The sequence below is a fragment of the Arachis hypogaea genome, chromosome 14 (genome assembly GCF_003086295.3).
Source record: "Arachis hypogaea cultivar Tifrunner chromosome 14, arahy.Tifrunner.gnm2.J5K5, whole genome shotgun sequence".
NCBI classification, from domain to species: domain Eukaryota; kingdom Viridiplantae; phylum Streptophyta; class Magnoliopsida; order Fabales; family Fabaceae; genus Arachis; species Arachis hypogaea.
The window spans coordinates 84,386,052-84,391,745 of NC_092049.1; the positions used below are offsets into that span (position 1 = coordinate 84,386,052).

The 5,694-nt window shown below is 38.9% G+C and overlaps 1 non-coding gene across 1 annotated transcript; it reads right to left on the bottom strand.

Moving 5' to 3' along the window:
• Nucleotides 1-1,639: 1,639 nt before the first annotated feature.
• Nucleotides 1,640-1,747, bottom strand: LOC112746570 (small nucleolar RNA R71). The gene has a single exon (XR_003174448.1). It is a non-coding gene; the product is annotated as a small nucleolar RNA R71 (small nucleolar RNA).
• Between the last annotated feature and the right edge of the window lie 3,947 nt (nt 1,748-5,694).

A 5,694-nucleotide genomic window follows, 5' to 3' on the forward strand; every position in this document is an offset into this window, starting at 1 on the left:
ACATGAAAAATTTTTAAGTTTGGTGTCTTGCATGTTTTCTTTGCATTAAAAATTTTTCAAAAATAAGTTCTTGATTTTCATCATGACATTCAAAGTGTTCTTGCATTCATCACATACTTTGATCCATAACTTTCATGCATTGCATAATTTTTCATGTTTTTCTCTCTCATCATTAAAAATTTAAAAATCAAAAAAATATCTTTCCCTCTTTTCTCTCTTAAAAATTTCGAAAATTAGATTTGACTTTTTCAAAAATTTTTAAAAATCTAGTTGTTTTTATGAGTCAAATCAAATTTTCAATTTAAAAATCTTATCTTTTTCAAAATCTTTTTCAAAAATCAAATCTTTTTCATTTTTCTTAGTTATTTTCGAAAATTTTAAAAATCTTTTTCAAAAATCTTTTTCTTTTCTTTATTACATAATTTTCAAAAATAACATCATCAATTAATGTTTTGATTCAAAAATTTCAAGTTTGTTACTTACTTGTTAAGAAAGATTCAAACTTTGAGTTCTAGAATAATATCTTGTGATTTCTTGTGAATCAAGTCATTAATTGTGATTTTAAAAATCAAATCTTTTTCAAAACTAATTTCAATCATATCTTTTCAAAAATATCTTCTTATCTTATCTTTTTCAAAAATTTGATTCTAAAATATCTTTTCTAACTTCCTATCTTCTTATCTTTTCAAAATTGGATTTCAAATTTGTTTCAACTAACTAACTAACTTTTTGTTTGTCTCTTATCTTTTTCAAAACCACCTAACTAACTCTCTCTCTCTCTAATTTTTGAAAATATCTCCCCTCTTTTTCAAAATTTCTTTTTAATTAACTAATTATTTTAATTTTTTATTTTAATTTTCGAAAATTACTAACCTTTTTCAAAAAAAAAAAAAAACTATTTTCGAAAACCACTAACTCTTTTTCAAAAAATTTTTTCGAAAATTCACTTCCCCCTTTCATCTTCTTCTAACTATTTATTCATCTACTAACACTTCATCTCACCCAAATTCGAACCCCTTCTTCCATCTGTGTTCGAATTTTTTCTTCTTCTTTTCTTCTACTCACACAGGGACCTCTATACTGTGGTAAAAAGGACCCCTATCATTATTATTTCTCTGTTCTCTCTTTTTCATATGAGCAGGAGCAAGGACAAGAACATTCTTGTTGAAGCAGAAAATTAAGAGAAGCTAAATTACAACAATCCAGCAAGCACCTTTCAGAAATTTTTGAACAAGAAGAGGAGATGGCAGCCGAAAATAATAATAATACAAGGAGGATGCTTGGTGACTTTACTGCACCTAATTCCAATTTACATGGAAGAAGCATCTCCATTCCTGCCATTGGAGCAAACAATTTTGAGCTGAAACCTCAATTAGTTTCTCTGATGCAACAAAACTGCAAGTTTCATGGACTTCCATCTGAAGATCCTTTTCAGTTCTTAACTGAATTCTTGCAGATATGTGATACTGTTAAGACTAATGGAGTAGATCCTGAAGTCTACAGGCTCATGCTTTTCCCTTTTGCTGTAAGAGGCAGAGCTAGAGTATGGTTGGACTCTCAACCTAAGGATAGCCTGAACTCTTGGGATAAGCTGGTCAAGGCTTTCTTAGCCAAGTTCTTTCCTCCTCAAAAGCTGAGTAAGCTTAGAGTGGATGTTCAGACCTTCAGACAGAAAGAAGGTGAATCCCTCTATGAAGCTTGGGAGAGATACAAAGGACTGACCAAAAAGTGTCCTTCTGACATGCTTTCAGAATGGACCATCCTGGACATATTCTATGATGGTCTGTCTGAATTAGCTAAAATGTCATTGGATACCTCTGCAGGTGGATCCATTCACTTAAAGAAAACACCTGCAGAAGCTCAAGAACTCATTGACATGGTTGCTAATAACCAGTTCATGTACACTTCTGAGAGGAATCCTGTGAGTAATGGGACGCCTATGAAGAAGGGAGTTCTTGAAATTGATACTCTGAATGCCATATTGGCTCAGAATAAAATATTGACTCAGCAAGTCAATATGATTTCTCAGAGTCTGAATGGAATGCAAGCTACATCCAACAGTACTCAAGAGGCATCTTCTGAAGAAAAAGCTTATGATCCTGAGAACCCTGCAATAGCAGAGGTAAATTACTTAGGTGAACCTTATGGAAACACCTATAATCCATCATGGAGAAATCATCCAAATCTCTCATGGAAGGATCAATAAAAGCCTCAACAAGGCTTTAATAATGGTGGAAGATACAGGTTTAGCAATAGCAAGCCTTTTCCATCATCCACTCAGCAACAGACAGAGAACTCTGAACAAAATACCTCTAATTTAGCAAACTTAGTCTCTGATCTATCTAAGGCAACTGTAAGTTTCATGAATGAAACAAGGTCCTCCATTAAAAATTTGGAAGCACAAGTGGGCCAGCTGAGTAAAAGGATCACTGAAATCCCTCCTAGTACTCTCCCAAGCAATACAGAAGAAAATCCAAAAGGAAAGTGCAAGGCCATTGACATAGTCAACATGGCCGAACCTGTAAAGGAAGGAGAGGACGTGAATCCCAAGGAGGAAGACCTCCTGGGATGTCCAGTGATCAATAAGGAGTTTCCCTCTGAGGAACCAAAGGAATCTGAGACTCATCTAGAGACCATAGAGATTCCATAGAGATTCTATTGAACCTCCTTATGCCATTCATGAGCTCTGATGAGTATTCCTCTTCTGAAGAGAATGAGGATGTTACTGAAGAGCAAGCTGCCAAGTTTCTTGGTGCAATCATGAAGCTGAATGCCAAATTATTTGGTATTGAGACTTGGGAAGATGAACCTCCCTTGTTCACCAATGAACTAAGTGATCTGGATCAACTGACATTGCCTCAGAAGAAACAGGATCCTGAAAAGTTCATAATACCTTGTACCATAGGCACCATGATCTTTGAAAAAGCTCTGTGTGACCTTGGTTCAGGGATAAACCTCATACCCCTCTCTGTAATAGAGAAACTGGGAATCTTTGGGGTACAAGCTGCTAAAATCTCATTAGAGATGGCAGACAGTTCAAGAAAACAGGCTTATGGACAAGTAGAGGATGTGTTAGTAAAGGTTGAAGGCCTTTACATCCCTGCTGATTTCATAGTCCTATATACTGGGAGGGATGAGGATGAATCCATCATCCTTGGAAGACCCTTCCTAGCCACAGCAAGAGCTGTGATTGATGTTGATAGAGGTGAATTAGTCCTTCAATTGAATGAGGACTCCCTTGTGTTTACAACTCAAGGTTACCCTTCTGTAAACATGGAGAGGAAGCATAAAAAGCTTCTCTCAAAACAGAGTCAACCAGAGCTCCCACAGTCAAACTCTAAGTTTGGTGTTGGGAGGCCACAACCAAACTCTAAGTTTGGTGTTGAACTCCCATATCCAAACTCTAAGTTTGGTGTTGGGGAGTCTCAACAATGCTCTGAACATCTGTGAGGCTCCATGAGAGCCCACTGTCAAGCTATTGACATTAAAGAAGCGCTTGTTGGGAGGCAACCCAATTTTTATTTATCTAATTTTTATTTTCATTGTTTTTCATGTTTTATTAGGTTCATGATCATGTGGAGTCACAAAATAAATATAAAAATTGAAAATGGAATAAAAAACAGCAGAAGAAAAATCACACCCTGGAGGAAGACCTTACTGGCGTTTAAATGCCAGTAAGAAGCATCTGGCTGGCATTCAACGCCAGAACAGAGCATGGTTCTGGCGCTGAACGCCCAAAATGAGCAGCATCTGGGCGTTTGAACGCCAGAATTGCACCCTGGAGAAGAGCTGGTGCTGAACGCCCAGAACAAGCATGGTTCTGGCGTTCAACGCCAGAAATGGGCAACAAATGGGCGTTCAACGCCCAGAACAAGCACCAATCTGGCGCTGAACGCCCAGAGTTGTGTGCAAGGGCATTTTGCATGCCTAATTTGGTGCAAGGTTGTGAATCCTTGAACACCTCAGGATCTGTGGACCCCACAGGATCCCCACCTACCTCCACTCACTTCTTCTCACCCCTCTTTCACATAATCCCATAAGCATTCTTCCCCAAAACTCTTCACCAATCACCTCAATCTCTCTTCCCTACAACCACTTCACCACTCACATCCATCCACTCTTCCCCATAAACCTACCTCATAAACTCCACCCACCTTCAAAATTCAAAATCAATTTCCCACCCAAAACCCACCCTTATGGCCGAACCTTACCCCCCTCCCTTCCCTATATATAGCCATCCATTCTTCCTCATTTTCACACAACACAACCCTTTCTTCCCCTTCTTGGCCGAAACACATCTCCCTCCTCTCCTCCATATTTTCTTCTTCTTCTTCATCTATTTTTTCTTTTCTTGCTCGAGGGCGAGCAATATTCTAAGTTTGGTGTGGTAAAAGCATAAGCTTTTTGTTTTTCCATTACCATAGATGGCACCTAAGACCGGATAATCCTCTAGAAAAGGGAAAGGGAAGACAAAAGCTTCCACCTCCGAGTCATGGGAGATGGAAAGATTCATCTCCAAAGCTCATTAAGACCACTTCTATGATGTTGTGGTCAAGAAGAAGGTGATCCCCGAGGTCCCTTTCAAGCTCAAGAAGAATGAGTATCCAGAGATCCGACATGAAATCCAAAGAAGAGGTTGGGAAGTTCTAACAAAACCCATTCAACAAGTCGGCATCCTAATGGTTCAAGAGTTCTATGCCAATGCATGGATCACTAGGAACCATGATCAAAGTAAGAACCCGAACCCAAAGAATTATCTCACCATGGTTCGGGGGAAATACTTAGATTTTAGTCCGAAAAATGTGAGGTTGGCGTTTAACTTGCCTATGATGCAAGGAGATGCACGCCCCTACACTAGAAGGGTCAACTTTAATCAAAGGTTGGACCAAGTCCTCATGGACATATGTGTGGAAGGAGCTCAATGGAAGATTGACTCCAAAGACAAGCCGGTTCAACTAAGAAGACTGGACCTCAAGCCTGTAGCTAGAGGATGGTTATAGTTCATACAACGCTCCATCATCCCCACTAGCAACCGATCCGAAGTTACTGTGGATCGGGCCATCATGATTCATAGCATCATGATTGGAGAGGAAGTAGAAGTTCATGAAGTCATCTCCCTTGAACTCTACAAAATAGCCGAAAAGTCCCCCCCCCCATGGCAAGGCTAGCTTTTCCTCATCTTATTTGCCATCTATGTTACTCAGCTGGAGCTTTCATAGAAGGAGACATTCCCATTGAGGAAGAGAAGCCCATCACTAAGAAAAGGATGGAGCAAGCAAGAGAGCCCATTCATGGAGCTCAAGAGGCGCATGAAGCTCATCACCATGAGATCCCGGAAATGCCTCAAATGCATTTTCCTCCACAAAACTATTGGGAGCAAGTCAACACCTCCCTAGGAGAATTAAGTTCCAACATGGGACAATTAAGGGTGGAACATCAAGAACATTCTATCATCCTTCATGAAATAAGAGAAGATCAAAAAGCAATGAGGGAGGAGCAACAAAGACAAGGAAGAGACATAGAAGAGCTCAAGGACATCATTGGTTCCTCAAGAAGGAAACGCCACCATCACTAAGGTGGACTCATTCCTTGTTCTTTCATTCTCTGTTTTTCGTTTTCTCTATGTTAAGTGCTTATCTATGTTTGTGTCTTCATTACATGATCATTAGTATTTAGTAACTTTGTCTTAAAGTT